General features: G+C 43.7%; 1 pseudogene; it reads right to left on the bottom strand.

Annotated features, from left to right (window-relative positions):
• Positions 1 to 1,115: 1,115 nt before the first annotated feature.
• LOC132226645 (protein ZAR1-like) lies at positions 1,116 to 19,662 on the bottom strand (annotated as a pseudogene).
• Positions 19,663 to 20,438: the final 776 nt, after the last annotated feature.

Genomic DNA, 20,438 nt, shown 5'->3' with positions numbered 1-20,438 from the left:
AAGGCGCTCTGCACGCAGCCTGGTAAAACACACATGGATTTTAAATAGGTGTGTTCACCCTTACGAACCATGAAAACTATTACTTTCAAGGTCTTAAAGACTGGGCCAGATAATTATAGAGGACTTCTAACCACTTTTAAGGACTTAAAAAGAGATCTGGCCACAGGCCTAAAAATTAGAGCTTGAACTCTGAAAATAGTAATCCTAAATATATATTTCAAATCACTAATTTAAAAAGGAAGGGCTATGTTGTTTGTTTTTTAAGATTCCACCAAAGGACTCTATCAGGTTAGCTGTGTCGAGCCTGGGGCCTCATGCAGGCCAGCCCTCTGGAGGCCTCCAGCACAGCTGAGCATTGTGAGTTTAGGACATGGGTAAGGCCCCACTGCTAATTCTGTCTTGTACAGGGTATATTAATAATGGGAATTGTGATCTCAAACAACTCCTCTGTATATGTGCAACTGTCAAAAGGTGGATCACAATTGTTATGAGTGGATCAGGGACAACTCAGAGGACAAATGTATTCTCCAGGGTGGCCTGGGCCTGAGTTGCCAGTCATTGCTATCACTGACCTAATGGTCAACTGCAGACTAGCAGGTACTGCGCATGAGGGTCTACCATGGATAGAGCAACTCCCTCATTTCTCCAGCCTTCAGTTTCCTAAGGTTAATGGCAATCAGGTAAGATAATTTGTGCAGAATCCCTCTACATAGAAAATTGTTGAGTAAAAAATTGCCATCTATTCATTAGATCTCAAGTTGGAAAGATGTTGGATGGCATTTCGGATAGGAATGACTCAAGCTAAGCTTGATACACTGGGAACTTGAAAAAAATGCACACTTACATCAAGCCTGAAATACAGGAGAGAAGACACTAGCCACATAGATGGGAGAGGAATAATTGAGTGCCCATGTAACAGCGGAAAAAGCTCAGGTGGTGACAGCTATAACACTCTGAAATTACAGAAATATCAATAGGCTACTACAGAAAGCTTTGGTTCACCTAGTTAGGTACCTTCCATACACAGTACCAAAAACTTTTTCTCTCAACCCTCCAGATAGGACTACTCCTATGGAATGGACCAGGGAGATAAGCTCAGGCAGAGACCATCATGCTCAAAGGTCAATCGCAGATGTTGCTATCACACGAAGGGTGTCAACTGGACTTCTAGAATTTCCATAGTGCATTTCTCGTTCCTGCAGCTTGTAACTGGCATCATAGGGACTCCCGTCTTCCCTGTGCTGATGGGGTTAAGGAAGTCTTCCCTAACTGTGAGATGCCTGCCCCTCCATTCCTACACAGCTCTAATTACTCATTTGCTCAACCAATATCTACTGAGTACAACTGAATGCCAGCAAATAGTAGGCACCAGAACTGTAACAAAGCAAAACGTTGGTCTTCATGTTGAAGGAGATAGACTATACAGGCACACCCTTAGGTTATATATGCTGCAGATGTGCAATGGAGAAAAACAAACCAGCAGAAGGGAACTAGGATTTTCCAGGGGCAATGGCAATTGCTATTTACTATTGGGTGCTTAGGGAGGGCCGCTCTGCCAAAAGCCCTGACGGAAACGAGGAAGCAGAACAAATGGTGTCTTAGGGAAAGTTGTACAGCGAGAGAGAAAGGCCAGACACCAGAGTCAAGGGGACAGCAAGAGGAAGGAGGCTAAAGAGGGGCAGGCAGTGCAGATGGACTCATGAGAGCTGTGTTGACATGTCCAGCACCTATTCTGCTTTCTGCTGGACCCACGTATGTTTCTTTTAAATAGCTGGGGAAAGATCAAGTTCTGACACAGCATTAATACTAATGTAGTCTGAGCTTGAGTTAGCTTTCTAACAGCCTCATCACCTTTCCTCATTTTCAATTAAAAGGCCACCAGTGTGATTATGTAATGATAGAATTGATATATAAACGTTTTTGCGCTAAAAAGTAAATACAAAAGCATATAAAGTCAAAACTGGAAGTCCCATTTCTTGCCCCTATTCTAAAGCATCAGCATGAACACCCCAGTGTCTATCCTTCCAGTCTTTTCTATGCCATCACAGGTACTTACATGCACTCATACAGAACCACTTTGGTTTGCATTCTTACATAATTCTTTTCTGTGGTAGCTTCTCATTTAATAATATACCTTTGAGATATTTCCTGGTCGATATGTATACCTCTAACTTGCTCTTTTTAGAAAATGTATAGTATTCCATAGAATGACTGAGCCATAAGCTATGTAACCATCCCCTTGTTAGTGAACAGTTACATTGTCTCCAATTTTCAGAGTTCTCTCCTCCACTTCTCTTCCTATAAAATCAGATTTTCCCTTTGTCCTGCATGTTGCATGACATTTTCCAGTCTATTAAGGGTTTTATATTTCCTGTTGAATTTCATTGCTGATTTGGGTCCATCTGTCTGGCCCACCCAGATCTTTCTGTGCCCCATATTCAGTCCATTAGCAATTCCTTCCAACTCTATGTCATCAGTCAGTTGAAATAGCCTGCTTTCTCTACAATCACTGAAGCCAATAAAAATGTTGAAACAGAATGCCACCAAGGATTGCCTTTGAGCTTAACATCCATGCATTTACCATCATGATGTGAGTTGAAATGCTGAAGATAAATGCACTTCTACACTTCCCTGCATCTGGTTCACAAGTTTTCAATACAGACTACGAGTCCATGCTGGAATGCTCTGTGATGGGGAGCTGCTTGCTGCTGCCACCTGCTGTCAGCAAGGGTCACTGCAGGACGCTGCCTCCTTCCAGGTCCCTGGGGCTCCCTCAGGATGGCAGGGCCCAGCCAGCACCAGCCTCTTTCGGACCCTCCTGCGCCTGCACTGGCACACCCTCCCCTCCACAAAACCTCACCGCTCCATTGCTCTGGAGTTTGTATTTCCAAATGTAGCTATCTAGCTATTGTTGTTCTGTTAGGGTAACCATGAAAATGAAAAATAAAAACACATAAACATACACTATTTCCTCTCATAAGTTAATGAGCAATATTAGCAAACTGTAATCTCATGGTTACAGTGAGGGCCTTGTCACCAGGTTCCAAGGTAGGTTTTTTCTCGGGTTTCTATAAGCATTCTGTCACCTGGATTTTGGAATCTCACCATCTAGGTCTGTAAATGCCACAGTTCGATGATTTCTTGGTCATCACTCATCTGTGTGTCAGGGGAGATGACTTGTCTTATTTATTTTTTTAATTAAATCTTTATTGTTCAGATTATTACAGTTGTTCCTCTTTTTTTCTCCCCATAGCTCTCCTCCACCCAGTTCCCACCCCACCCTCTGCCCTTACCCCTCCCACTGTCCTCATCTATAGGTGTACTATTTTTGACCAGTCTCTACCTGCACCCCCACACCCCTTTCCCCCCCAAGAATAGTCAGTCCACTCCCTTCCCATGCCCCTGGTTCTATTATATTCACCAGTTTACTCTGTTCATCAGATTTTTTATTCACTTGATTTTTAGATTCACTTGTTGATAGATATGTATTTGCTGTTCATAATTTTTATCTTTACCTTTTTCTTCTTCCTCTTCTTAAAGAATACCTTTCAGCATTTCATATAATACTGGTTTGGTGGTGATGAACTCCTTTAGCTTTTTCTTATCTGTGAAGCTCTTTATCTGACCTTCAATTCTAAATGATAGCTTTTCTGGGTAAAGTAATCTTGGTTGTAGGTTCTTGCTATTCATCACTTTGAATATTTCTTGCCACTCCCTTCTGGCCTGCATAGTTTCTATTGAGAAATCAGCTGACAATCTTATGGGTACTCCCTTGTAGGTAACTGATTGTTTTTCTCTTGCTGCTTTTAAGATTCTCTCTTTGTCTTTTGCTCTTGGCATTTTAATTATGATGTGTCTTGGTGTGGTCCTCTTTGGATTCCTTTTGTTTGGGGTTCTCTGCACTTCCTGGACTTGTAAGTCTATTTCTTTCACCAGGTAGGGGAAGTTTTCTGTCATTATTTCTTGCATCAGGCCTCTAGTATTGACCATAAACATTAAACTAATCAGGCAAGTCTGAGCACACAGATGTCTTTCCCTGCCCCGTGAAAAAGAGTCATGTTCAAGTCTGGTCAAGTCATTGAAGGAAGAAGTAGCAGAAAATCACTCCCTCAATCTGGTGGCACATTTGAGGTGAACTTTCCTAATTTCAAAAATATTTAGAGTGCTCTCTGTAGCCCATATCAAGTAGGAAAAAGAAAAAAAAGGACACACACTTCTCTGTGTAGCCCAAAACCATGATATTCCCTGTACAATACCCTACATCCACCTAGTGCAACCTCGGATTACCCAGGTGACAGCCCCAGCAGTGGGCAGGGACTCTGGGGCCAGGATGAAGGCCAGGTCTTCCTGGAACACAAGACCCATTTGAAGACAGGAAGTGGTGGCCGCTGGCAGTCGGCATGTATATGAAGCACTTTCCAGCTGAGTGAGGCCCAAAGGTCAGGAGGAGGCTGGTTCTTTGTTCGAGTAGCCACGACCGGGAGGAAGTTTCCCATAGGACCCACTCTCCCCGGAACTCCCTTTCTGGAGTGCTGTGGCTCCCTTCTTCCCTGCTGGTCCCTCTCCCTCCCCTCCTCCTTCAAGTCCTCTTCTTCAGCTGGATAGGCTACCTCCCCTGCTGCCAGCTCTCAGGTTTGCTGAGAAAATTCAGAATTTCCTGAGCTGACTTGATGAGGCACAAACTACTCCCTGAGGAATGAATAGTCCAGTCTAATTCATGAGCATTAGGACTCTTAAGATAAGAGATCCCAAAGCATGTTTTGTCTTAAAAACAAAAGCAAAAACCATGAAAAACAATTCAGACCTATTTTCACAGGAGAGCTCCACCTTCAGAATGTGGGATGATAACCCCAGGGGCCCAGGACAGCATTGGTTCTGACTCTGAGCCCTTTTAAAATTGATAGTGCGATCTAAGCAGAGGGTGTATTTAAAGTCTGGGTTGGATAAAAGGATACTTAGATCTTCTGTCATTAACTATGTCATTAAGGATGCTACCGCCCAGACCGGTATAATCCCTTAGGAAGACTGTGGAGGTTATTCTCAAGCAGCAATTTCAAAATCTATTATCAACATCAATACTAATCTACTCTTCGTAAGCTTCTTTATCACTTCTGCCCAGCACCTTTACCTCTGAGAATTCAGGTAAGTCTTACCCAACCCTTTGAGTCTGCTGGAATTATTTCAGGTTCACAGATAAAGAAATTAAGTTCAGAGCAATTAAGAGACTTCCCCCACAGTTATACAACTTATAATAAAACCCAACATCGCATAACTTTGTAAGAATTAAAGCTGATTTAAAAAGATATCGGCATGAGACAGCACTTGGCAGAGTAGCTGGCACAGAGGTGACCTCCGTAGATCCATTGTCCCGTCTCCAGCACATCCTGTCATCTTTATGTGATCACCCTGGCTAGTGTTGCTCAATGGTTAGAGTGTTGGCTCATGGACCAAAGGGTCATAGGTTCTATTCCAGATCAAAGGCACGGTACCTCATCGTTGCAGCCTTGATCCCCACCCCACCCCTACCCCTGAACCTGGGGCATGTGTGGGAGGCAACCAATAGATGAGTCTCTCTTATATTGAACCTCCCGGTAAGGATTAAAAACCAAAAAACAAAGTAGGAGTGATCTTCCCCAACATCACAGATGAGCAAACTAGGCTTCAAAGACACAGAGGGCTTGTCCAAAGTAACACAACTAACAAGTGGCCACATCAGGGTTCAAAAGACCTGGACCTTATTGTGACCTTGAAATGATAATTCGGTTTGACTATATGCCCAAGAGAGCTTTCATGTAACTGGCCAATTATTTTAAACTTCCCTAGTATTTCAACAACTGACTCACGATGTAAGTACATTCTCTGTTTTTGGAAACACTGTAGGACCAGTGACTTTAACTAGAGCTCGTTTGAGAGGGAAGTATTTTCCAAAAAGCTCCCCGCTGCAGGGTCAAAACTACATGTGTTTGAATATAAAATACTTATGCCAACACAAATAGAAGGACGATGACCTACCATGGCACAGACGCTCGCCTCCTGCTGTCTGGAGGAGGCAGCCACGGGGACAGAGCAAGACAGGGATGGGTCCTGTGTTCTGAGCTCTACAAAGAGGGGACTGAGCTGTGCTCCTTAAATCCTGGCGCCTGGGGTGTGCCCTAATTTCTGATCTCAGGCTGGTGATTCACCTCGTGGACTGGAGGCCTTAATTAATGGAGATCCGGGGTGTTGTAGGAAGTGGTGGTGACTCAGCAAGCATTTTTCCTTCACCTGAGTCAGTCCAAATCACAGCCAATACGGGGTAGACAGGCTTGTAAAAAGGGCGTGGGGCCTCGTCCTCAACCACCAGTGAAGAAGCAGACGAGTCCTCAGTGAAGAAGAAATGACATGTTGGTGCCTTGAACTCGGCGTAGGAGTGATTGGGGAAGCTAAGATGACGGTGCCGGGCCCTGAGAAGATGGCAGACATAAGACGCTCCGGTCCCTGCTGACGTACCATCCACTAGGCCCTGACCTGCAGGCTGGACAAGACAACCAGGGTCCAGGCCACATGGAGCTCAGTCAGAAATAGGCCTGGCCAGAGGCCATGAGACTCCCTGGGAAACCGGAACCTCTTGTCAACCACGTTTTGGCTGTGGCCTCAGGAGGCAGCAGAGCACCCCTGGGCCCGCGGCCAGGCAGTCAGAGAATGTGAGATGCAGGCGTCTCCAACCCTAAGTTCTGGAAAGAGGTTTCCCTTTTCCGTTCTGCTGCTCAAACCCCTACTGAGCATTACCAGGTGCCAATTCTCCATGAAATGCCCGAGACCGAGGTGAGGAAGACAACGGTGCTGCTGGGAAAAGCTTACATTCAGATAAAAAGTGAGACAGCAACTATAATGCAGCGGGAGACACTCCACCTGGGCCTCAGCCCTGCACTCATATTCCCACAAGAGTGCTCCTGGCTAAGTGGGATTTCAAGGTGCTCTTCCTCCTTCCTTCCCTCCCTCCCTGTTGCTCCTCTCCTCTCCTCTCCTTCTTTCATCCCTTTCCATGAGAGGGCAGACCTCACTCATCCATGAGTTTGGGAGATGGAGTTGGCCCCTGAGTCTCAGTGCCCTCTGGTCCCTCCCATGTGGTTCTGGCCTGCTCTGGGCTGTGGGGTCTGCTGGCTGGGCAGGCTGTGCCCCTGCAGAAGAGGCCAGCGGTCAACGAGCAGGCAGCTAATCCATCAATTTTGGAAAGAGATATCAAAAGCCACTTTAGCTTTGGCCAGTTTGGCTATGTGGATAGAGCATCGGCCCTCGGACTCTAGGGTCCCAGGTTCAATTCCGGTCAAGGGCACATACCTCATTTGCAGGCTTGATCCCTGGCCCTATTCAGGGCCCATATGGGAGGCAACCAATCGATGTGTTTCTCTCACATTGATGCTTCTCTCTGTGTGTCTCTCCCTCTCCTTTTCACTCTCTCTTAAAAAAAAAAATCAATGGAAAAATATCCTCAGGTGATGACTAAGAGAGAGAGAGAGAGAGAGAGAGAGAGAGAGAGAGGCCACTTTATCCTGCCTCTATAAAGCTGACATTTCATTCCCGTCTGTCCTGTGTCTTATTTCTCATTTTGTTCTGAACGTGGGAGGGAGCTCAGGGGTGCCCCACGGAGCCCTACCAGAGGCCTGTGGCTGAGTGGCAGCTTGTGAAAGCCCAGAGCCTGGCCTCCCTTTCACTCCGCGCCAAGTGTCTGAGGGCCTGTACCCACAGAACAAGGGAAGGAACGGTGCACTCGGCCTCGGGCGGCTGGGGCGAAGACACTCCACCGAGGCCTGGAGCGGCGGGAAGAATAGACCCTCACCAGGCAGAGGAGGGGCAGTGAGGCGTGCTGGGCAGGTTGACAGCCTAAGCCGAGAGTGGCCCTCCCTGGGGGCCATGTGAGGACCTCCTGGAACTCGGTGCCAGCCAGGCCTCCTCATGGTTCCTCCCTTCATGGGACCAGACCCCCAAGTCTCCCTCAAAGACCCTCTTACTTCCCACACCCTTGCCCAGAACCGTGCTCTCTAGCTGAAGTCTACAGCCACCCTCTTCTGTCACCCACTATGGCCATGAAGGATGCCCTTGGTTTTCCTCGTTTCCTCACCCACCTCCTGTCCCATCATTTCTGGAAGACTCTGATTCTTCCTGTCCATCCGATGTGGTTGGATGCTCTCCCCGTCGTCACAGAGAGTAAGTGTCTTATGACCTCTGCCTGCCCTCATGGGTCACGGTCACACAGCAAACGTCACAGCACTGCTCGCTCCCTCCGATGAAGCCCAGAGGCTCCTCTCTGCTCAGAACTTGCCCTGTTCAGGGAGTTCCTGACCAGAGAGACTTGGAGACACCTCATGGCCACACCTGAACCCCTGGCCTCACTGGCCTTCAGGCAGACCTCACACGCAACCCTGGTGCTGGTTAATTCTCCTCACCTGGTCCTACCAGGGAAAAGCGCCTAACTGTGCTTGTCACCTACAGTCCAACCTGGAACTGACAGTCTGTTCTGTCATCTAAGTGTGGCCCTGAGAAGCAGTTCCAGAAATAACCACAAGGGAGCAAGCACATCATAGTGGCTGATAAAAGGGAGAAGAAAGGTAGAGAGGAGTAGTGCCCCCAGCACCTGTTGGAGAGGCACCTGGCTCAGAGAGCAGCAAGGTGGCCATGTCGCTCTTCATTGAGTGCCTTTTCTTTTTGTCTTTTCTAGAGATCTTACTAGAACACAGAAATGGCACCTACAATTGAGATTTCAGCTCTAAACAGCTTGGCATATTTGTGTATATACCTATACATGTGTTTTCCTCTGAAATTATCCTCAACATTATATTTCTTAAAGTCAAATAAGAAGCAGGCAATCTTGACAACTAAAAATTAAACGATGTGATAAATATCTTAGTTGTCTACCTAGAAAATACAAATCATGACAAGTGTAAAGAAATAATTTTCTTTTAAAAAAAATTTTTTATTGATTAAAGAGAGGAAGAGAGAGTGAAAGGGAGAGGGAAACATCAATGATGAGAATCATTGATTGGCTGCCTCCTACACGCCCCCTACTGGGAATCAATCCGTGACCTCCTGTTTCATAGGTTGATGCTCAACCATGCTGGCTGGGTGGAATAATTGTTTTCTTAATTTTCCTAGTCTTTACACAATATCATTATCAAACTTTTTATTGTAGTAAGATATACATAACATAAATTTTACTATTCTTTTTGTTGTACGGTTCTGGGGCATTGAGTATATTCACATTGTTCTGCAACCATTACTACCATCTGTCTCCAGACCTTTTCATCTTCTCAAACTGAAACTCTGTCCTCACTCAACACTAATCCCCATCCACCTTTCTCAGCCCTGACACCCACCATCTAATTTCTGTTTCTATGAATCTGACTGCTCTGGGTACTTCATATAAGTGGAATTGGTTCTTTTGTGACTGGCTTATTACTCTTAGTACAATGTCCTCAAGATTCAAGCATGTTGTAGAGTGTGTCTGAATTCCCTTTAAGAAAAAGATTGATTGATTTTAGAGAGAAGGAGGAGGAGGAGGAGGAGGAGAAGGAGGAAGAGGAGAAGAAAGGAAAACATAGACTTGCTGTTCCACTCATTTATGCATTCATTGGTTGCTTCTCATATGCGCCCTGAATGGGGATTGAACCTGCAACCCTGGTGTATTGGGACAACACTAACCAACTGAGCCATTGACTAGGGCTCCCTTCCTTTTTAAGGCTGAATAATATGCCACTTACATGTTTATCCCTTCATCTAATGATGGACACTTTGGTTGTTTCCACCTTTAATCAATGTGAATAATGCTGCTATGAACATGGGTGTGCAAATATCTGTTCACATTGAGATCTCTCTCTTTTAGAAAAAGCAGGGAAAATGGGACAATTCACACTTTCTTGAGTTATTGTGATTCAAAAGTGCCCTAAACCTATATTTTTTGTTTGGAAAAGTAGATATCATGATTAATAAGGAGCCTGAAATTTTTGAATGGAATATATTAGGTTATTTTCCCCCTAACAACGTAAGAGAAGTAAAACCAAAAAATACTGACTCTTTAAAGAGTTGCTGTGCTATATAGGATGATGATTTTAAATGCTTTTTAAAATAAGTCATCTCCCCCTCACACACAGATGAGTGATGACCAAGAAATCATTGGACTGTGGCATTTATAGGCCTAGATGGTGAGATTCCAAAATCCATGTGACAGAGTGCCTATAAAAACCCGAGAAAAAAATCTACCTTGGAACCTGGTGACAAGCCACTCACTGTAACCAGGAGATTATAGCAGTTTGCTAATATTGCTCATTATACCACTTAGGAGAGGAAATAGTGTATGTTTATGTGTGTTTTCCATTTTCATGGTTACCCTAACAAAGCAACAATAGCCAGATAGCTACATTTGGAAACACAAACTCCAGAGCAATGGAGCGGTGAGGTTTTGTGGAGGGGAGGGTGTGCCAGTGCAGGCGCAGGAGGGCCCTAAGGAGGCTGGTGCTGGCTGGGCCCTGCCATCCTGAGGGAGCCCCAGGGACCTGGGAGCAGGCAGCACCTGCAGTGACCCTTGCTGACAGCAGGTGGCAGCAGTGAGCAGCTCCCCATCATTCTGGGTTCTACTCTGGCCCTTAAATCTGAGAAACTGGTTTCCCAGTCATATGAACAAGTGGCATATAGCCCTGGATGGGTTACCCAGCTTCTCAAATAAACGGAAGCGGCCAAACTAACCACTAGTTTCCGGTCTTTTCCTAGCAAAAACCTGCCATCTTTCATGATATAGCTTTGTATTCCTGAAGACCCCCAGTAGAAACTGTATCAATGGCATAGAAAAGACTGGAAGGAAATACCCTGGGGTTTCATGCTGATACTTCCGAGCGGGGCTGAGAAATGGGACTCCCGCTTTTGACTTTGTATGCTTCTGTATTTGCTTTTTAACGCAAATCATTTTAACTAAAGAAAAGTGAAAGATAATGGTAATATTCTATTTCCATTTATCACCCCAGAAATACAATAAAGAGACTGAAAGTATTATGAACTTTTAGTTCTTTTGTGATAAAAAATATAAACAGGCTAGCTGGCGTGGCTCAGTGATTGAGCATCAACTTATGAACCAAGAGGTCACGGTTCAATTCCCAGTCAGGGCTTATGCCTGGGTTGTGGGCTCGATCCCCAGTGTGATTCTCTTTTTCATCATTGATGTTTCTATCTCTCTCTCCCTCTCCCTTCCTCTCTAAAATCCATTAAAATTTTTAAAAAAATATATAAACAGAAACTACTCCTATGCTTCTCATAGACAATAAAAAATATTTGAAGACCTTCTCCAGTAATATTTCTCAATTAAAAGCGAACAAACCATAGTCTACAAAACTACCACCTGGACAGGTAAACTCTCCAGGGCAGGCAGACTGCTAATCTGAACAGATCTCAGTCCTGATGAAAGCAGCCCGTGGAAACTGCTCCATGGGGATTTTAGAGCAACCAGGCACTCCAGTTTTGCCCCATTCCTCAATAAATCACCACTCATAAAGGGAGCTCTGAGCTCATTTTCAGCTTTTAGAATGGCCAACAGAGTTCAATCCCCTAATAACTATGAAAGACCCCTGCGGGCCAGGCCCATGCTGGACCCTGCAGAGTGAAGCAATGCTGAGGGGCCTTAGCTGAGCCAGTCGAGCTGGCAGAGTCACAGCAGGTCCCTCCTGGATCTTGGCCTGTGTCACAGGTTCCTTGTCAGCATGGATGGACCTGGAGAGTATTATGCTGAGCGAAATAAGGCAGTCAGAAAAAGGTAAGTATCAGATAATATCACTCATATGTGGAATCTAATGAACCAAATAGACTGATGATCAAAAATAGACCCAGAGTCATAGAAGCATGAACAGACTGTTAAACCTCAGAGGGAAGGCAAGGGAGGGAGGGTGGGAAGAGATCAACCAAGGACCTTGTATGCATATATTCCTGGCCCATGGACACAGACAAAGGGGTGGTGAGGTCCTGGGGCAGGGGTGGGAGTAGACTGGAGGGGGTCAATGGGGGAAAAATGAGACATATGTAATACTTTCAACAATAAAGAATTATAATAAAAATTTAAAAAATAAAATTGGATTTTATTCCTATACTGGAGGCCTGGTGCATGAATTTGTGCATGGGTGGGATCCGGCCGCCCATCTCGATGGGGGCCAATTGGGGCCAGGTGGGTGGGGAGTAGGGGCTGTGGAAGGTTGGCTGGCCAGCCCGGCCCCCAATCGGGGTGGGGGGGGGGCGATTGGGGGCCGGGCTGGCCGGGGGGAGGGGCCATAGAAGGTTGGGGGCTGATCAGGGCCCTGATCGGGCTGGTTGGCAGCCGCAGTGTGCATCATAGCGAACGGTTGTTCCAGTTGTTTTGGTCATTCTATTCATTCTGTCGTTCTGGTCACTTGGCTTTTATATATATAGATGCCATGAAGAAGCCAGTATTGTGCAGTTGACCACAGTCTACTTGGCCCACTTAGAGCCTGGGTTGAATGTAAAATTAGATTCACTTGCCTGAAAATCCATCATTTAAACAGAAATTAAATTCTGCAATTGTGCCTATGGGATTTCTGCAGGTGAATGTTCTAATTTCAATTCTTGTGGAAAATGAAAGCTCATCTTACACAGTGTTGCTCCCCCTACAGAGGGATCCATGGCCCTGAAGTGGGGCTCCTTCTCCCTCCCACTGAGAAGTGAGAAAGGTCGCCCTGTATTCAACCCGTCATTGTAAACGTCCAAATGGCAATAGAAACAGAAATCCCCTCTTCCTTTGGGCCAGATTCCAGATATTATTTTTTCTAACCTGTTAATTATTTGGAAATGTCACTGAAATGATTCCCCTCTCAATTTAATAGATTTTCTTTAAATCCCTAAGCTTATTTTTGAACTCTAATGTCTTACCTATTAACTTTACACACATTATTTTTAATCTGCAGTATACAAGACATTTATTTTCTTCCATCCCTGTGTTTAGGAGCCCAGGCATCCAGTTAGTATTACACATTCTGTAATACTTAATATCACTACATTCACAGTACCCAAATCCATTTTTTAAATTCTAAATAATATTTATAGACTCACTCACTTATTTATTTATTTTTTTTAAAAAAAATATTTTTATTAATTTCATGGAGGATGGAAGAGGGAGAGAGAGAGAGAGAAACATCAATGATAAGAGAGAATCATTGATTGTCTGTCTCCTGCACACTCCTCACTAGGGATCTAGCCTGCAACCTGGGCATGTGCCCTTGACAGGAATTAAACCTGGGACCCTTGAGTCCACAGGTCGACGCTCTATCCACTGAGCCAAATCGACTAGGGCTCACTCACTTTTTAAAAAAACACCTTTATTTTACTGATATATTCTTTTTCTCCCCATGAAATTGACAGGAAAAAGAGACCTTAAGTTTAAAAAGAAAAGGAAAAGAGAAAGCCAGACTATTCTGATATTCCCTGGCTTTCTTTAATCTTTAAGTAAGTGATCATAGATTTTTTCATCTAAGAACACCTAGAATAAGAACTATGAATACAATTCAGACATCCTTTTAGGAAATTAACCTAACAAAATTAGATATCTTTTCAGTTTAGGCTTTTCTCTCTCCTATTAACACCTCCTTTGATTCTTTAGTATTACTGAATAAAATCCTTCTTCTGAAATTTTTTCTTTTAAACTTTTTCTTCAGATATTTGTAACATTAATTTATGAGAGTATGGCAAGATTTCAAAGGGCAAATGTTTTTGCAAATACATTGACAATATATTCCTGCCTTTGCCTCACCCCACCCCCACGGATAGTCTAAGTAACTTTAAAATATAAGTTGTAAACATTAAAGTCAGAAAATGTACTTCTCTGACTAATTTTATATTATACCACAAAAGCTTAGGTTTATTCATGCAAATATTTCTTATTGTCCAGAAGATTTTTCCCCCTTTGCATTATAGAATATCCTAACAAAACTTTTTATGGTCAGTTAGGAATTAAAATAATACTAACAGTAGTGAACTCTTTCTAGTACTATATTTGAAGATGTTTAGTACATAAATGTTAACTTAGATCATAATATTTACAAAACTCTTACTAAAATGATATGTTTGTGCTATAACAGTATCTTTCTTAGGCTAAATTGTTACTGAAAATAACCATTTTATAAGATAAGTAATAAAAAGTGTCCTTAAATTTAAATCACTAGTTCTGTGGTTGGTTAATTGTTTTTATTGATAGAATCACTGAGTGGATTTTCAGAATAACAATTTTTATTATTTCAGATATAATGAGCAAACATTGTGTGCCTACACAAGAAACTTGAGACAGGACTGCAGTGGCTGTTCTGTCTTTTCACAGGTACTTACTGACTTACAATCATGTTTCCCAGGGTTCTTCCAGCAGTGCTACCACTTCTCACGTGTCATGAAGAATTAATTTTGGACATGTTTGCCTCATCTGCCCCTCAAGTCTTCCTTCATCCTCGATCCTGCTCAGCTCTGATGCATTTAGGGAGCTGGAGTTTATCGCTCTTGGGGAAGACTTTTCTGTATGTAATTACAAGAATTTCATGTTGCGTCTGCTTTAATGACATTTGGCAATGCCCGTCATGTGTCTCATTCCAAGTCCTGGTCAGAAATGCACTTCCCACATAAACAATTCCTGCTTTATAAGTACACTTTGGGGTGATTTTCAAGGATACAGTATAACAAGAACAACAAAAAAGACTGGCCTCAGTCCTTTGATGGCTCTAAGGTAACAGCACATTCAAAATCAATCCCCACAACACAAGTTGAAAAGTTACCACATTTCAGACCCTAAGTGCAAAATCTGTTCTGATGGATGTTTTGGAAAGAGCCTAGGTTCTATGGACAGGGAGGTCCTAGCCAGCCTGGCCCAGGTGGCACCTGAGCTGGGCATTTCGATAGCTCTTAGGAGGTCAGTGGCCCTGGGCTCATGGGTGATGGAGGGATGGGAGGAGGGGCTCTCATGGACCTGGAGCCCATGCACAGTCCCGAATCCCTGGCCATGGCCAGGCCCCCAAGGGCGGGAGGACTGTAGGCTGGCATAGCCAGGGTCGAGATGCACCCCCAAATGGCTGGTAGACAAGTTGTCTGCCACTCAGAGTCGGATAAAGAATGCTCTGTAATTCACATGGTCTCTGGAATTAGAAGGTGTGCGCTCAGTGGGGACCCATAACACTTCTGTAAGGTAGACAGCCTCATGCTTGCGTCCAGGTGCAGAAACCAGGGACACAGACAAGGGTCTGAATTCTGCACCTCTCCTTTCCAGCCATGTGACTTCAGAAGTTATTTTATCTCTTTGACTTTACAAATGAGTTTTCTCATCTGAAAAGTGAAAATGGAGTTGTGAGGACTAATAAGAAGGGACGGAAAATGCTCTGCAGAGTGCCAGACCCAGAGTAGCATTAATAAAATAATCCACAGGCTGACCAAATGTCCTCGTACCTACACATTTTCACCGTGTACCTTTATTATTTATTATTTTTTCATTTCATGTTTATTATCAGTGCATCAATATAGAACATTTTATAATGATTAGTGACATGTGGAAACCAAGTTTTTCCAGCACCATGTGCTAGTAAGTTCTTGTAAGTTTCAATTTCCCCAAAAAAAACATAACTAACACAATTTTAGGAGATGGTGATACCATCAGCATAATTCACTCAAATTACAAACATGTCAATACTTAAAATCATACACATGTAAAAAACTTCATAACAGTAAACTACAAAATTCACTCTGGAAATGTAAGCAGTTTTTTCAAATTGTGACTTTAAGATTTTTTTAATGTTAAAAAATATGGTGAGGAGTGTGTTGAGAGAGGCAAAAAATAAAGAGCTTCTGGTTAATGGATTCAGCATGTCTGAGCAAGGATATGTTATAAATAGAAGTCTTTCACACAATGAACACCCGAGCAGTTCTTGCATCCATTGCACCTACAGGACAGGCATCTCCTTGAAGCATGCTCATTTATACAGGATCTTCTGTAAGAGAGAGTTGGCTGCCTCCAAGAATTCCTCTTTGACTAGAACAATATCAGCCAGTCACAAAAGGAAAAATACTGTATGATTCCACTTATGAGGCACCAGAGCAGTCAAACTCATAGGGACAGATAGTAGACGATGGTTGGGCAGGATTGAGAACTGTTAACTAGGAAGAGTTTTAGTTTTGCAAGATGAAATTTCTGGAGATGGATGCTGGTGATGGTTGCACAACCATGTAAATATACTTAGAGCAACTAAATTGTACCCTTAAAATGGTGAAAATGGTAAATTTTATATTGTGTGTATTTTACCCCAATTAGATAGATAGATAGATAGATAGATAGATAGATAGATAGATAGATAGATATTTTTACACACACACACACACACACACACACACACACGCATATATATAAGCAAAAGAAAAGTTTTAAATACACACATAAAAGGACTCAACACCTGGGTACAGCTTGATGAATTTGAAAACACCCAGGTAAGCAAAACCCAGAGCAAGAAATTGAACATTTCTTCACCCAAAGACCCCTCTTCGTTTCTATGCCCACCCTTCTTTCTGTTGTCATTACTCACTCTAAAATTGTTCCTGTGGAAATGATGGAGACCATTGGGAGGGAGAAGCGAGGGAAAATGAGGAAGGAAGCAGTTTGTGTTGTGCTAGACCTGTGATGGAATTTCAGAACCAAGCCCTGGGCTGCAGAGGATGAAAAGTGGTCCCAATGCAGGCGTATAAATGGAGAAGGATTTTTGTGCCTTTGAGGACAGTTGATCCAGTACAGGGGTGGGAAATGTCCATCCCTCGGGCTGTATAAGGCCTGCAAAATCATTTGGTCTGGCCCTGCCAAGGCATTAGGGGTGAGTTAATTAAATGTTGATCAAATATAGCAGGCTATTTTTTATCTGTCCATATTTTACACTTTAATACAAATTTCAAAACATAAAGTAGAATAATATTCTCTATGTTCAAATCCACTTAATTTTATCTGAAACACAATATTTATAAAATAAACAGCTTCTGCAACAAAATCATTAGGAGAGTTGTTTTTTAAAATTATATTTTAACTAGAGGCTCAGTGCACAAAATTCATGCAGGGGGTGGGTGGGAGGGGGAGATCCCCTCAGCCCAGCCTGCACCCTCTCTAATCCGGGACCACTCAGGGGATGTCCGACTGCCGGTTTAGGCCCAATCCTGGGGATCGGGCCTAAACCGGCAGTCGGACATCCCTCTCACAATCTGGGATCGCTGGCTCCTAACTGCTCAGTTGCCTGCCTGCCTGATCACCCCTAACTGCCCCCCGCCCCCCGTCAGCCTGGTTGCCCCATGCAGCCTGCTGTTCAGTTGTTTGGTCATCCCTCACTAACCCCCCTGCCGACCTGGTCGCCCCACACAGCCTGCTGTTCAGTCATTTGGTCGTCCCTCACGAGCCCCCCTGCCGGCCTGGTCATCCCACACAGCCTGCTGGTCGTTACTGTTACTGTTACTGTGACAGTGTTCTGGACAATTTGCATATTCCTCTATTATTAGTATAGATCAGTGATGGTGAACCTATGACACGTGTGTCAGACATGACACATGAACTCATTTTTTTGGTTGATTTTTCTTTGTTAAATGGAATTTAAATATATAAAATAAATATCAAAAATATAAGTCTTTGTTTTACTATGATTGCAAATATCAAAAAAATTTCTATATGTGACACGGCACCAGAGTTAAGTTAGGGTTTTTCAAAATGCTGACACGCCGAACTCAAAAGGTTCGCCATCACTGGTATAGATGGTTATAGTGGAGCCAATTTTCCTCATAAAGTACCTATTGGGACTTAGCACACCATTTAGGCTGCTTGAATACAACCAAGAATGTGGTATTAATATTATAATAAATATTATATATTGACTCAGTCAAATATTCAAGATAAAAGGACTGACTATTGACTTAACCCTAAACCAAAAATATGTCTGGCATGGAGGATGCCATGATGAATGAGACAGCATTAAGTCACGCTCCATTAGGAAACACATTCTTCCTCCACTTAACATCATTGCCCACGCACTTTTACCTTACTAGTTCCAGAAATGCACTTCACATAAGCACTCTCCCATCTGGTCTTACAATCTTTACACACAAAAATTGCCATATTTTGGATCCAAAAATGGAAAATAAAGAGGAAGAGTCTTTTATTCCTAGAAAAGCTTGTGACTTTGTATAGGAAATGCAAAAGGCCTGTTTAACCTCATTCACAGCTGTTCTCAAGGTAACTACATTAATTCAGTGTCTCATCTGTGAAGGATTACTCTGGGATTCTTCTCCCTACAGTCTCTCACACTATTTCTGTTTTTTTTTCTTCTTCTTTTCTCTTCTCTTCTCTTCTCTTCTCTTCTCTTCTCTTCTCTTCTCTTCTCTTCCTTTCTCTCTCTTTCTCTCTCTCTCTCTCTTTTTTGTTAACCCTCATCTGAGGATATTTTTCCATTGATGTATAAAAAAAGTGGAAGGAGAGGGAGAGGGAGAGAAACATCAATGTGAGAAAGACACATCGATTGGTTGCCTCCTGAGCACACCCCGACCAGGGTGGGGTATTGAGCCTTTAACGGAGGTACATGCCCTTGACTAGAATAGAACCCTTCAGTCCGTGGGCCCACGCTCTATCCACTGAGCCAAAACAAAATTCTGATCACATATTTCACTGATTGCAACCCTTCTTTGTCTCACATTTCCAATGAATAATGATTGCCAGACTTTTGGTTAGCACATGCTTAAAGCTGACACTCTACTTCAAAAAGTTACAAAACATGGAGGCCATGTAAAATACAGGTTTTCAGAACTTCCTCTCCTTCATCAAATAAAAGGAGGAAGCGGGAAGATTTTGTTCTTGTTGCCCCAGAAATGGAAAAGCAGAAAGAGAGGAAGGGGCCAGCAGAGGGCTGAGGAGGGGAAGACAAATTTTTCCCAGAAGTTGGGTTTCCTGAGAGGGTGGGCATCTCCCTGGGCCTGCTTGCTCCGCCCAGGACTAGAGGCATCTTCCTCCCCCAACTTTCTGCTGCCAGAGTTCCTCCTGCTTGTCCTCTTTCAACCCTGACGTTGGTGGTGACTTCTGCTGCTGCTGGCTTTCCTCTGTGGGACCCGAAAGCTCCTTCCTCTCCTTGTCCTTCTCATCCTTCCCATCCTTCCCATCCTTCCACAGCTGGATCAAGCCCCTGAGGCTCAGCACTAGTGAATAGTAGTCCCAGGCAGGTAGGGGTACTGTGGGGCCTCTACAGCCCCAAGGAGAGCAGCTGTGCAGGCTGAGAAGGCCCAGTGAGCACTGTACAGACCTGAGCACAGGTAGGCTCACCTGCACGCCTGCCTCCTAGGTGTTGGCCTTGCACAGCTGCAAGCCCAGGCTGGGGTTCATCTGGGAGAGAATGGCCTTAAGCTGTGCCCTCTTGTAAGGGTCAGTGCAGTAGGCCCAGGCATTCGTGGGCACCACCAGCCCCGTCCTGGCCAGGAAAGTGGGGGCACCAGTGTTTTGCTTCCAGTCAGGCTGTTGGTGGTCAGAGAGTCCAGGCTGGCCCAAAGGCAATGTGTTCCCATAGTGTGTTCCCTGGTACAGGCCCTGGGGATTTGGACAAAGTGCTCTATCTGCTGTCCAGGCTTAGCGCAATATCCTGATTTAGTTTGCATCTGTCCTTGTTCTGTCTTCCACCTTCATTTACCCCTTTTTTCTTGTGTTCAAGTTGATTCAGGTTCATCCCTATCTTTTCCACTTATTTCAGATTCTGGTGGGTGATGTGTATATTACCTAATTCCATGGTTGGCAAACTGCGGCTCTTTGGCCTCTTGAGTGTGGCTTTTCCTAAGCCTTAGGAGTACCCTAATTAAGTTAATAACAATGTACCTACCTATATAGCTTAAGTTTTAAAAATTTGGCTCTCAAAAGAAATTTCAATCATTGTACTGTTGATATTTGGCTCTGTTGACTAATGAGTTTTCCGACCACGGCCCTAGTTGAAGGGAGTGGTGGGAGGAGAGCTACCTACCTACAGAGGCCTAATTACCACCTGATTCAAATTGCTCTTCTCTATATTTTCAATTCACTGCTCCTGAATCTTTATTTCAAAGCTGTTTTTCATTGCTGACTTATTCACACTCATGCTATAGTTAGCCACTCATTTATTTATTCCAATAGTAATGTACCATTTTAGAGATCCTGTTTTAAAGCATATTAATAAAACAAATACAACGAGTAAATTATTTGAACAACCTTATACTAGAAGAGTGTAAGGAAGAAAATACATTTTTATGGCAGGGCACAGGGACCATAAAGTTATGGAAGGGGAGGGATGTATATAGTGAGAGAAAATATATTTCAGAGAGTTGTATGACACGCCCCCCCACCGTCTGCCAAAAACATGTGAGGGTAAGCAAATTGTTCTGATTTAGAGGGTAAATGCAGATTT

The sequence above is a fragment of the Myotis daubentonii genome, chromosome 2, assembly GCF_963259705.1.
Source record: "Myotis daubentonii chromosome 2, mMyoDau2.1, whole genome shotgun sequence".
In the NCBI taxonomy this organism is placed as follows: Eukaryota; Metazoa; Chordata; class Mammalia; order Chiroptera; family Vespertilionidae; genus Myotis; species Myotis daubentonii.
The sequence above is the reverse complement of the archived record's forward strand: the minus strand, read 5'-3'. Positions and strand labels throughout refer to the sequence as shown.